Source organism: Theropithecus gelada, chromosome 2 (genome assembly GCF_003255815.1).
Source record: "Theropithecus gelada isolate Dixy chromosome 2, Tgel_1.0, whole genome shotgun sequence".
Lineage (NCBI taxonomy): Eukaryota > Metazoa > Chordata > Mammalia > Primates > Cercopithecidae > Theropithecus > Theropithecus gelada.
The window spans coordinates 19,753,870-19,767,222 of NC_037669.1; the positions used below are offsets into that span (position 1 = coordinate 19,753,870).

At 35.6% G+C, this 13,353-nt stretch overlaps 1 protein-coding gene across 5 annotated transcripts in view; it reads left to right on the forward strand.

Annotated features, from left to right (window-relative positions):
• The window catches only part of COL8A1 (collagen type VIII alpha 1 chain), a 150,607-nt gene that overhangs the window by 27,277 nt on the left and 109,977 nt on the right, over positions 1-13,353 (forward strand). The window contains exon 2 of one of the 5 annotated variants that reach the window (XM_025374768.1): positions 10,880-10,941. The exons of the other annotated variants lie outside the window; for them this stretch is intronic. The gene's annotated coding sequence lies outside the window, so the exon portion shown is untranslated. The remainder of the gene's footprint in view (positions 1-10,879; positions 10,942-13,353) is intronic. 5 annotated transcript variants of the gene reach the window in all.

Sequence of the window (13,353 nt, forward strand, 5' to 3'; positions counted from 1 at the left end):
TAGCATAGTGCCTTGTTTTGGAAGCAGTAAGGGAGACAGTTAATAAATACTTGTTGAATTAATTGGTTTTTGTTTTGTTTTGTTTTTGTTTTGTTTTGTTTTTTTGAGACAGAGTTTCGCTCTTTTTGCCCAGGCTGGAGTGCAATGGCACAATCTCGGCTCACTGCAACCTCCACCTCCCAGACTCAAGCAATTCTCCTGCCTCAGCCTCCCAAGTAGCTGGGATTACAGGTGCCCACTGCCACGCTTAGCTAATTTTTTTTTTTAAAATAGAGATGGGTTTTCGCCATGTTGGCCAGGCTGGTCTCGAACTCCTGACCTCAAGTGATCTGCCTGCCTTGGCCTCCCAAAGTGCTGGGATTACAGGAGTGAGCCACTGCATCCAGCCTGAATTAATTCTTGATAGAGCAGTAGGTGCTTGAGATGTTGATCAGAAATTCCAGGCTTCCATCTGAAATCTTCTGGAAGAAACTTGTAGGTGTCATGTCCTGAATCCTGATGAAATCTTGGAGACTTCAGACCACTGCATGAATATCTAAACCCCACTCTGAACCTTCACAAGGTTCTTGGCCGGATGGCTTTCCAGGTGCTCTAATCATCAAAATATCCCCCATGTGAGGTAATAACAGCAGCAATATTTTAAAAATTAAATCCATACTTAGAAGGCAATTAAAAACGAAACTATTTGATAATGAGACAGTGTTTCCTCTCTGCTTGCTGCAAGTTCCTTGAACTCCTTGAGCTTCAAAATGTGTCATTAGCTCCTGGCATCCAATGCCACCAGAATACCGAAGCAGAACATATGTTGCATAATCCTCCTTCTTGAGATTTGATTCATATCATGGGCCTTGTCACTGATTTGTCTTTCTGCCACACTCAGATAAAGTGGGATAGTTGATATGGTTTTGCTTTCACATTCACAGTTTCACCAACTTTTTTGGATCCTCCTCAAACACATTAGACACATGTATCTGTAATATACATTCAGGGAACAACAATTTAGACTAGTGTGGAAAGTTAAGGTGGTGGAGAGTGGATTAATCTAATTTTGTTGGTTTCCACTTTCTGTTGAAATTTGTCTCATATGCTTATACAACCCACTTCCCTCTCTGTCCTTCCTTTGTTCCCTCAGTATTAAGGGGTAATATCTACTTTTCTCAAAGAAATGCTATAGGAACTAAGTAGAAAAATATTTGTGTAATGAACTTTCAAGTTTATGGAAGACATTCTCTTTGCTCCACCACAAGTTCTCAAACTAAATACATGACATTTGGCAAGCCTTAAACTCTAGTCTTTATTTTACTTTTCTATCAATGCAGGACCAGGATAATTTATTATCCATTTATTATTTATTCTGTAGCATGTTCTGTGGAGAGCATTTATTATATGTTATTATTTTATTTTGTATTCATTTTGTGTGTGTGTGTGTGTGTGTATATATATATATATATATATATATATATATATATATGAAAAGAATCATAATCTGCATTTTGTACAGGAAGAAACAGATTCAGGAAGGCTTGCACGGCATGTGGTTTGGCTAGTCAATGGCAGAACCTGAATCCAAACCCTCATTTATTTAGTTCCAAACCCTAGTTCCTAACTCCTACAATTTCCTATCAGATGAGCTCTGAGCTTCCTAAACTATTCCTTTGGGTTCCTTGTTTTGAGCCAAGGAACTATTTTATTTTCTTGTAAGAGGCATCATTAAGCATTTATTTTTGATTGCTAGTTCCATACATAATAAAAAATAGTATACCTTAATCTTCGCAGCACTTTTGTGTTGTGAGTGATGGAGAGAAAAGAAATATCATGAAGATTTATCTTCTTTGGCCTTAGGACTCAAAAATACTCTACCTAAACAAGTGGATTTTTTGTTGTTGTTGGGTATGTTAGAGATTCCCTCAGATACAAATTGTACAGTTTTCCTTAGAAGATCATCTATAGCTTACTATTAGGAGGAAGAATTTTTCTCTGTCTGATGTGGCTCTCTTCTATTCTAATGTATTGTCAGTACTTTAGAGTGAATTTGATCATTTTTTCCTATTCCTTTCCTAAGACAGGACATAATAGGACAGGATGCGCTTAAGGGAAGATACAGAAGTATTGTGTTGAGACAGCACGAAGAATGTTAATTCCTTCTTGTAATTAGTGTTTCAGTGGTTGTCTGTTTTCACAGATTAAAAATAGAAGAAATAAAATGTCCATAAATGAGCAGATGGGTAGCTCAAGTCTTACATAAAAGAAAAACAAGTGCACTTCCTCATCTACTCTTCTTTTAAATAACAAATATTTAGTATCATCTCTGCCTAGGTTTTTATCTCTTTGGAGAAATAATGCATAAGAAATTAGCTCCAACTGATAGATACACTGATTTCATTAAAAAGTATCTAATAATCTTAATAAGAACTATTTTCTCCATATGTGCTGGACCAGAATGTGAAAAATGTCCATCAGTATTTGAGTTAATAATGATTTTCCTATCAGCTAAGCATTCAGTAAAAGGGAAGAAATATTTGAAAGGATAACACAGCAAATTTTTAAAAAGTAGAAATGAGATTTTTCTTTTAAACTTTGGCAATGCTATTATAAATAGCATTTTTAAAAACTGTCTGGCTAAAACAAATGTTTCCTGTCAGTGTGGAAAGAGAAATTCCTGACTAAAACTGTGTTATCAGGTTTTCAGTCCATTTAATTAGGAAAGCTGTTAAATGTCATGCTATATGTCATCAAATGCCCTTTTTAAAAATGATTTCAATTTTTCATAAGTTTATTCCAACTTTTGTGTTTTCATTATTTAATCCTTTGGGGATTTCTTTTAAGTAAAGTCATCATTTTTACAAGTCAAAAAATAAACTATTCTTGCCATAACTACTTTTTACACATCAGACTTAAAAATATACCAGACTTAAAAAGAACATAGAAACATATCAAAGATCAAGTCATCTACTAAAACATAATACCATTTCACACATATCATTAATATTTACTTTTAAGGAGAAAAACTGAGATATGGAAACTACTAGAGCTGAGGTGAGCTCTAATTAAGTGTAACTCTAATTTTTCACATAAAAAACCTGAGGCTCAGAACTTGAATGAAAAGAAGTTTATGAAGTTGGTGGCAGATGATTTCCTTTCTGCAAATCCAGTGAACTTACTTTACTACCATACTGTTCAGAAAACATTTAATAAGCAGCTGTATAGTAATATGCCAGGCACAGTATTAGTTTCTGTTGATGATGAATAAGACAGGGTGTCAGGTCTAAAGAAGTTAGAACCTAAGGGAGAGTAAAATAAACAAATTGACAAGCAAATTACTGCATAACACATTACTTACAAACTTAACAGCATAAAACAATACACATTTATTTTATCACAGCTTTAGTAGGTCAGGAGTTGGGCATAGCTTAACTGGATCCTCTGCTTCAGGGTCCCTCACAAGGCTGCAATCCAAGGTGTTACTGAAGCTGAGGTACCATCTGAAAGTTCAACTGGAGAAAGATTCACCTTCAAGCCCATATGGTTGTTGGTAGGATTCAGTTCTTTGTGGTCTGTGGGACTGAGGTCCTCAGTTTCTTCCTGGTTGTTGTCTGAAGGCCACCCTGGATTGCTTGCCACATGGGCCTCCCCAGTATGGCTGCTTTCTTCATCAAAGCATGCAAGTCAAAATGGCAACAGAGAGAATCTTCTAACAAGACGGAGGCTGGTGGCTCATACCTGAAATCCCAGCATTTTGGTAGGCTGAAGTAGGAGGATTACTTGAGGCCAGGAGTTTGAGATGAGCCTGGGCAATAAATGAGACCGAATACCTACCAAAAATTTAAAAATTAGCAAGTGTGGTGGACTGCACCTGTGGTCCCAGCTACTCAGGAGGCTGAGGTGGGAGGATTGCTTGAGCCCAAGAGGTCAAGGCTGCAGTGAGCTAAGACCATGACACTACACTCCAGTCTGAGCAACAGAGTAAGACCCCATCTCAAAACAAAACAACAACAACAACAGTATATATATATATATATAGGCAGGGACAAAGGGACAGTTGGGGGATATGTTAGAATTTATCTGCCACACAATTTTATAGTAAAACATCATAAATGCTGTGAAAGATAAAAGCACAGGAGCAGTAGAAAGACAGGAGATACGCTCTAAACCAGACTGAGGAGGCTGTCATTTGAGTTGAATTTTAAAGAATGAAAACTCATCAGATCAGTGAAAAAAGGAAGGTCATTCCAGACAGGAGCAGAGTCTGTAAATGCATTGAGTCATTAAAAAGCACAGCATTGTTAATGTCTGTAGTTAAATTGGAATGGCATAATATCCATTAACTGAGATAATTGAGAAGAATTATGTTTGCTTAGAATCAGCAAATTTTAGGGTTGAAGACTATAAAGGGAGAAACCAAGGCTCAGAGCTAATAGGTCTGGCAAATGATATATCTTCCATAAATGATGAATGAATGAATGAATGAATGAATGAAATGCCTTTGTAGTACTAGAAATGGAATTCCACTTCCATATCCCACATAATAACCATTAAGGTCAACCTCTATCTCTTTAAGAAAGATAGGAGAGACAACGTTACAACTGCTAAAGAGATAGACAGAGGGAAGCTGTGTTACAACCAGAACCTGATGGAAAAGAAACAAAGTTTATATTTCAATTCTAATATGTAATTGCCATGGTGTGATCCCTGCTTTTTGAGGGGTGGGCTCAGAGGTGAGAAAGTGCTTTATAGACACACAGAGTAATGATGAAATTTTTACAACTAGTTCTCTCACTTCATTCCAGTGGAAAAAATGTTTTCCAGAGCCTTCTTGAGCTCCAAAATTCTGTACAATTTCTGACTCAAAAACATGTAATACATCACCTCCAGGACTCAAGGAAGAGATGGTTTATATATTCATAGATTCACATCTAATTCCACATTTTTGCCTTGGTGTGAAATATATACATATTCTTGTATTTAGCTGAAGAGTTTACTTTGCAATGAGGTAAAAACAAGGTAACATCAAACTGACACGAGCAGTAATCACTAAAAAGAAAAATATTTTTAAGTAAGAACCATTATGGGAAGTTTTTTAGCCGAAAATGAATTTGAGTAGTAACGGCCATATCTCTTTTTTCATCTCAAGTATGTTTGCATGAAATACATTGAATAGAACTGTACATTCATGATTCTTCCATTCATGTGAAGTCAGACCTAATAATAGTCAAATTTAGTCATCCTTTGCTAGGTTGATGAGTAAACACACTTGGAACCAGTTTTTTGGAGAGAAAGCTGGTGAGTCTTTGAGTCTGTAAAGATACTATTTTTCTTATTATTAATATTAGTTTTGATTGATAAGTCATAATTGTAAACATTTATGGGGTACAATGTGATTTTTTGATATATGTATACAACGTGCAATGATTAAATCAAAATAATTAACATACCCATCACTTCATTTAGTTGTCATTTTTTGTGGTGAGATATGTGAACTTTGCTCTCTTCGTTATTTTGAACTATACAACACATTGTTATTGAAAATAGTCACCCTGCTGTACAGTTACTCTCAAAGCCTCTTCCTCCTGTCTGATATTTTGTGCCCTTTGATCAGCAAGCACTCATTTCCTCCCTCCCCACACCCTCAGCCCCTGCTAACTATTATTCTAGTCTGAGCTCAACTTTTTTAGATTCCACATATATACCTGTGGCCGGTTTAAGGTACCCCCATTCACTGCCTTTTGAGATGGTGGATTGTTTGCCTTCTTTCCTTCCCCAGTTGTAGCACATTCAGGCTCATCTGGGGGGTGTGTGTGTGTGTGTGTGTGTGTGTGTGTGTGTGCGCGCGCGTGTGTGGGGGGATGGCATTTAAAGGTATAATTCCTTTCTGCAAATTCTCTATAAATCTACAAGAGCATCAAAATCCTCAAGGAAAAAATTTTTTAAAAGAATATGGAGCATGAACTAATGGGAAAGAAGATGATCTCAAAGGAATAGGAATAAAATTATTAAAACAAATACAAAAAATACAAGTAATAATTAAGATTATGTGATTTCAAAACATTGAGAGGATTGTAGAGAAGATCATTCTTCAGATGTGGTAAGGCTCAAAAGCATTTTTTAATGTCTTTGATGAGAGGATGTTCTAAGGTAGAAAACTTAAAACTCGATGTGTACATCAGTTTTTCTTAACTGACAAAAAGTTACATATATTTGTGGTTTCCAACATGATGTTTTCATATTAACATACATTGTGGAATAACCAAATCAAGCTACTTAACATATACATTACCTCATATTCTTTGTGGAGAACACTTAAAATCTACTCTCAGTAATCTTCAAGTATACAATACGTTAACTGTAGTCATTATGATGTACAATAGATCCCTTTAACTTATTTCTCCTGTCTAACTGAAATGGTGTCTTTTCACCAACATCTTCCCGGTCCCCCACCGCCTACCCCATAAACCACTATTTTACTCTGTTTGTATGAGTTTGACTTTTTTATACTCCACATAACAAGTGTTGCGAAGGATGTGGAGAAAAGGGAGCCACTGTACATTGTTGGTGGGAATGTAAATTGGTACAACCATTACGGGAAACAGTAAGAAGGTTCTTCACATAATTAAAATAGACCTACCATATGACCTAGTAATCTACCACTGGGTGTATATATCCAACGAGAATGAGATCAGTATGTCAAGATATCTGCACCCCCATGTTCATTATAGAATAACTCAAACTAGACATCAAATTTTGAGAGAAGCGAGTATTCAATTATCTAGAATATACCCAACCTGCTACAAGAGAAAAAAGCAAGTGTTTGGAAACTTTATTCAATTTTTTTGTTTTCTATAGAACACACTAATTGAATTATGTTGAGTTAACCACTTGAGAGCCTGAGAGCTTTTAACAGAGAACAGACACAAGAAATCTAGAACTGGTGAAACCTGAAGGGCTCCATAGAGACAAACACAAAACTCATCCATAGGAAGTTTCCACAGCTCAGAGCAGTAAGAATTAATTAACGTCCTTGTTTTCAGAAAAGCTATCGAAAAGAGAGGTAGAATACCTGGCCGGGCGCGGTGGCTCACGCCTGTAATCCCAGCACTTTGGCAGGCCGAGGTGGGCGGATCACGAGGTCAGGAGATGGAGACCATCCTGGCCAACACGGTGAAGCCCCGTCTCTACTAAAACTGCAAAAAATCAGCCGGGCGCGGTGGCGGCGCCTGTAGTCCCAGCTACTCGGGAGGCTGAGGCAGGAGAATGGCGGGAACCCGGGAGGCGGAGCTTGCAGTGAGCCGAGATCGCGCCACAGCACTCCAACCTGGGCGGCAGAGCAAGGCTCCGTCTCAAAAAAAAAAAAAAAAAAAAAGAAAGAAAGAAAGAAAGAAAGAAAGAAAGAAAGAAAGAAAGAAAGAAAGAAAGGAAGAAAACCTGTTCTCTTTAATTTCTTATATGTAGGCAACATCGTTTCTTCTTTTCTTGGAAAAAAAAAACTATTACTTTGATTCATACTTTGGTACTTCCATATCAATTTGAACTACTCATAGCTATCTTCCGTATTTTTCTAACCTCTTTTGTATTTTCCATCTTTTTATCTCATTGGATTACATTTTGAGTGCTTTCCTTATGTGGTGAGCTTATCTAGTCCTTTAATTCAACTCTTGAGGTTTTTAAAAAATTTTAATAACACATTTTCTTTTTAATAAGTATATTTTATTTCTAGAATTTATATTGGTTTTTTTTTAAAAAAATGCTTTTTTCAGTGTGCCCTTGTTTTCTCATAAAATTTATTCATTCTATTATCATTGATCATTCTTAACACACTTATTTTAAGTCTTTTAAAGAAAATTATGCTATCAATAATTTAATTTATCTAATAGAATTCTTCCATGTGTTGCATTAACTAACTTCCTTAAGCAGAGAGTCTCTGCTAATACTTTATAATTTTGGTCTATGAGCTCATCTTCAGAGAGTTGCCTCCCACTTGTATGCTGATTATTCCATAAGATGTGGAGATTCCTTTTGGAATAGTTTTGGAATAGTATCCTTTTGGAGTAGTTTTCCATTTTCTTTTGTGGAGTTCTATACATTTCACCAGTTCCAGACAATTTTTACCTTAGACTTCTGTTCGTGCACTGCTTGGGTTATGATTAAGATCCCATGAGCAGCTCAGATTTAGACTTTCAATTTCTGCAAGGGTCTCTCCACCCATGGCCCAGGGAAGATCATCTGTTTCCAACCCATATCCCCATGCTATATCCCAGCACTGTTTCTGAACCAGATTTTCTAGCTCCCTTCATGAATTGGACAGACTATTTCCAAATATATACCACAAGTGTACAAAGAACTTTAGACATACGATTTAGACATGTTGACTCTCATTTTTGTGGACTTTTTTTTTTTAACAATTAAGAAATGCTTTGTAAGTAAAACTGATACAAGGTCATAATTTTATCAAAATCAATACATGTGATTCGTGAATGGGCAACACATACCTCAGTATCACTTACTTTGATGCCAAAATGTGAGGGAGAGGGGCTTGGTTGCCCTCCTTGATCAAGAGTAAAAGTCCTTGAATTTTCTGGCTAAAAAGACTCAAAAGACTTTTCGGACTCAGATATTAGGAACATTGTGCTTCCTTTCAAAATCCATTATGGGACTACCACTCATGAGTTTGTCTAAATCATTCTCTACCTCTTTATATATTAAAACAGTTTCTTGCCTTTGATGTGAATAATATGATTGTGTTATTCACTGCATTAAACAGTATTAGTCTTTAACATTTATATAAAAGTAAATTTTGAAGAACAATATTTTGGGGAGGAAATTCTTTTTCTTGTTTTTTATTATTTTATTTTCCTGCCTTTCACTCTGATTCTAAGATAATTATTAGTTTTGGGGGATTTATTTTAAAATATCATTTTATGTGCCATTTTAATAGAGGTAGCAGAGCATAGGTATTAAGATTCGATTCCCAGTTCTGGAGTCAGACTGCCTGGATTTGAATTCAGCCACTTATTACTGATTATGTGACATGGGGAAGGTTTTTAACCTTAGTGTACCCCAGTTTTCATATCTGAACAATAATGATGATGATGTTAATAATAGTGCCTACCACATAAGGTTATGAAAAGAGCTAAATAAGTTATTACACATAACGCATTTAGAATAGTTCCCAATACATGTTACATATTATTATATTTCAAATTTTCATGAGGTCTTTTTGCACAGACATCTCCATAACCTAGCCCAATTATTTCATCAATTACGGGAAATTTTCAAGGCATGTGGAAAGAAACAATCCTATGCTCTCAACTTTTATGATCTCTTGCTTTTTCATGAATGGGTGCTTTGAAAATTATGAATCCAAAAACCCTTCCGTTTTTCAATCAATACTGTCATTGAGACTATTTATAGGAAATCTCTCCGGAATGGAGGGAGTTGAGGTAACATAAGAACCTTTCAGCTTTGTGGCCAGAGTGTGCCTTCATACCTCCCTGGTGGACCTATGGGCCAAGATAAACATGCTTGGCAAGGAATGCCTTGCTCACTCCACCCTGTCAACTAGGAAGTAAAGGTTTTGGATTGTGGTATTTCTACTCCACCCAACTTCTGCTCCATTTTTAATATACCTTTGAGATAAAGTGTATTGTCTCCTTAAAAAAAAAAAAAAAGAGCCTTGAAGGTGTGGCTGACAAGAAGGAAAGCAATATCCTGCCACTGCCTCACACGTGAAAAGTCTTCCAGCCCCAGATCATGACTTGACTCTCTATTCTGGCTATGCAGCTCAGGCTCTACATTTTGTTCAGTAAAAGCAACAACACTCACATACCTCACCACCTGGAAAAAATGCTAGAAATTGTCCCTGGCAAACACCCAGGAATGTAATTGAGCTCACAATGGCCAGGCCCAGAAAGAATATCAGCATACAGTGCTTTCCTCAACAACTGTGTTGCTGAAACTCTGCATGAAAATCAAATATTTGAAGTTGGATCATGTATTAAGTGTATTGGGAATTTGCTACTTAATGAATGCTACAGAGATTGATTTATTGAAAAATGATAAAGTAATCGTGATACTTTTTATCTATTTTTCACAATTAGAATTTTGAAATCTAGTTTTCCTTAAAGCAAGACACACCCATAGCATTAGTTTCTCCACCAAACGTATCATCTAATCTTTGGGTGCTCAGTTTTCTTTCGGCGGATACTAGGGAACGAGATTCAATGACCTCTGCAGTTCCTTCCAACTTGAAATTCACTATGTCTAACTAAGGCAGTCTAGGAATAACTAGAGATAAGCCCTCTGGTTTGGTTATTTCTGATTTTCTCATTTCATCCATAATCTGAGAAACTGTGTGCTTCCAGCATCAGTTTCTCACATAGCTGCATGTGAAGCTTCACATTGGGTTGGCATGACTGTCTTGGTGGGTATGACATAGAAAGCTAGAGCCATAATAAACTAATATTTTGAAGCTCCCTCAGAGATCTCTTCCAATGGCTATCTTCCCTGCCTTATTTTTGGCCATGAGAAAAATTGTTATAGAAGATTAGGAGTGCCTCTAACAATTTTATAAGTTAGGACCTTCTTTCTGGATGTTTTCTGAGGCATAGAGCACTATATACAATATTTTGTTATTTGTTATGAGCGCCAGTGATGCAATAAAGGGAAAACCATATAAACTCTACTTCATCTACTGGAAAAATGCACTATAAGTTAATTTGGTTACTTGCAAAAATCATCCAGCAGATTGCTAATGAAGCCAAAGATACTCAATTTTGTGACAGAATTACTAAGCTACACTGCTTGAAGTTAAAATGTCTGACACCAGATATTTTTTAGTTTTTAACTTCCCTTACTATCTCCACTGAACATCATCCTCTTCATCCAGAGAGTTCACACATTCACCAACTCACCCTTGAAATCATCTCAAAAATGAAAGACAACTGAAAAGTAATATTTCAAATTTTAATTAGATATTGGTGGTCTGCCTCAGTTCACCCAACCCATAAGCCTTTAAACACAAACATAAGTAGAATTTTGACCCCGTCTAAGGCTGAATAAATACTCACACATTAGTGTGAGCATTTGAAGTCATAGAGATAAAAAAGAGTGTGTGATTCATATCAGCATTATTTCATCTCTTCAATGGCATAAGTAAAAGTGATAATCTATTTGAAATGTCTTGGTGAACTTAGAAGAGTGAATAATCATATTCAGTATTATCATTGCATACAGGAATAATATTAATAGCATTGTAAACTATCATCTGACATTTAAAAGATCATTAAAATATATTATAAAACACATTATGCCTATAAATATGACAATTTGTGTGAAATTATCAGCAAACTACACAGAAAGAAATGGAAAATATGAATAGTCCTATATTATTCTTAAAAATTAAATATATTTTTATAAACCTTCTTATAAAGAAAATTCCACATCCAGATAGTTTCACCAGTGAATTTAAAGATGAAAAAACACCAATTTTACACAACATTCCCAAATAATAATAAAAAGTGATAACAGGTGTTTTCCTCTTATTTATTAGCACAGCATAATCTTGATCCCAAAACCTGGCAAGAACATTATAAGAAAGGAAAATAGCAGATTCATGGTTGCAAAATGATCAGCTAGGCTTTTTTCCAGGACTACAAGAATGGTTTATGATTCAAAAATCAACCAGTGTAATTTACCACATTAATAAAAAAGAGAAAATCACAAAATAAATTCAATAGATTCAGAAAAATTGTTTGATAACATTTAATACACATTCATGACAAAAAGTGCCTAGCAAACCAAGGAGACTTCCTAAATATGACAGAGTGAATACAAAAGTTCTGCAGAAACATTATAGTTAATTATAACTTTTGGAAGAAGACAAGAATGCCCACTATCACCACTGTTATTCAAATTTTACTAGAGGTCCTATTACGTATATTAAGGTAAGAAAGAGAAATAAAAGGCATAAGAAATTGGAATTGGAAAGGAAAAATATAATTTTCATTATTTATTGTTAGAATTAATAACTGCATTTATCTAGCCCATTGGATATAAGATCAATATTCAAAAATCCATTAACTTCTCTATATAAGCAATAAACAAATAGAAAAATGAAACTTTTTGAAAGATACCATTTACAATAGCAATTAAAACATCAATTTCAGGCTAGGTGCAGTGGCTCACACCTGTAATGCCACCACTTTGGGAGGCCAAGGCAAGGTTTGGGCTCAAACTCTTAAGCCCAAGAGTTTGAGACCAACCTGGGCAACATGGCAAAACCCTGTCTGTAGAAAAAGAAAGAGAGAGAGAAAGAGAGAGAGAGAAAGAAATTATATATATGTAACCTATATATATATAATTATATATAAACACATCAATTATATATAAAAACACATCAATTTTAGCAGGTGTATGCAAAGGAATTTAAAGAATGAACACCAAGAAAAGACTGTTTTAAGAGTTACAATTTGATGTGACAGGTGCTTGAAAATACAACCAAAATCAATAAGTATAACTCATTTTTAATAATCATTTAGTAACCAATGTCCAAATCTTTCTTATTCTTGCTCTCATCTGTTAGCCTCTAGATTTCTCAAATGCAAAATATCACAACTATTTGAAAATTCACCAGTCATTACCTAACACCAGATAATAGGAATGGCCTTCAGGAAACTTACCACAGAAGCCTGGTTTTAAATTGATTTTATTTACAGGGAGAGTACAAAATAAGGATAAATTAATACATGATAGTCCAAAGTCTGTTAAAGGGATAATTTTCCATGAAATCAGATAGCTTCTTAATGCAGAACATCTTATAGCAAAAATATACAAAGTGTTTAGGGAAGCAATTTTGAACTAATAGAGAACTTCTGAATACTATGTCAGGCAAGGTGGAAAGTACTCAAATAATGTGTGAATTTATGATGAATTTGCTAGACTTCAGGGCCAACTTGAAATCCTCTTTTTACTCCTCCAGACTTTTCCATACAGTTCCTCACTCAGAACAGCTTCAGCTGTCTATGGGAAGGCTTCACAGGACAAAGAGCTAGGACTTGGCCATTTACACAAAACCAAAAATGAATTACCCAGAGTGTGCTGGCAGAGGGACTTGAATGTAAGGACATGGGAAAATCAACACAGGTTGCCAATGGTTTGTGACTGTGAGAAAAGAAAAGAAAAATTAAAGAAAATCTTACTAGCATAATTCACATTGGACAACATGAGCACATTCCAGTCAATCCACTTTATAGACATGATCTCACTGGCCTCCCCAACATCCCTACAAGGAAATGAGGGGGACCAGTATGGCTCCACCTTTAGGTCAAAAGCCCATCCTTCACTCCCACTTGTGGCTGTGAG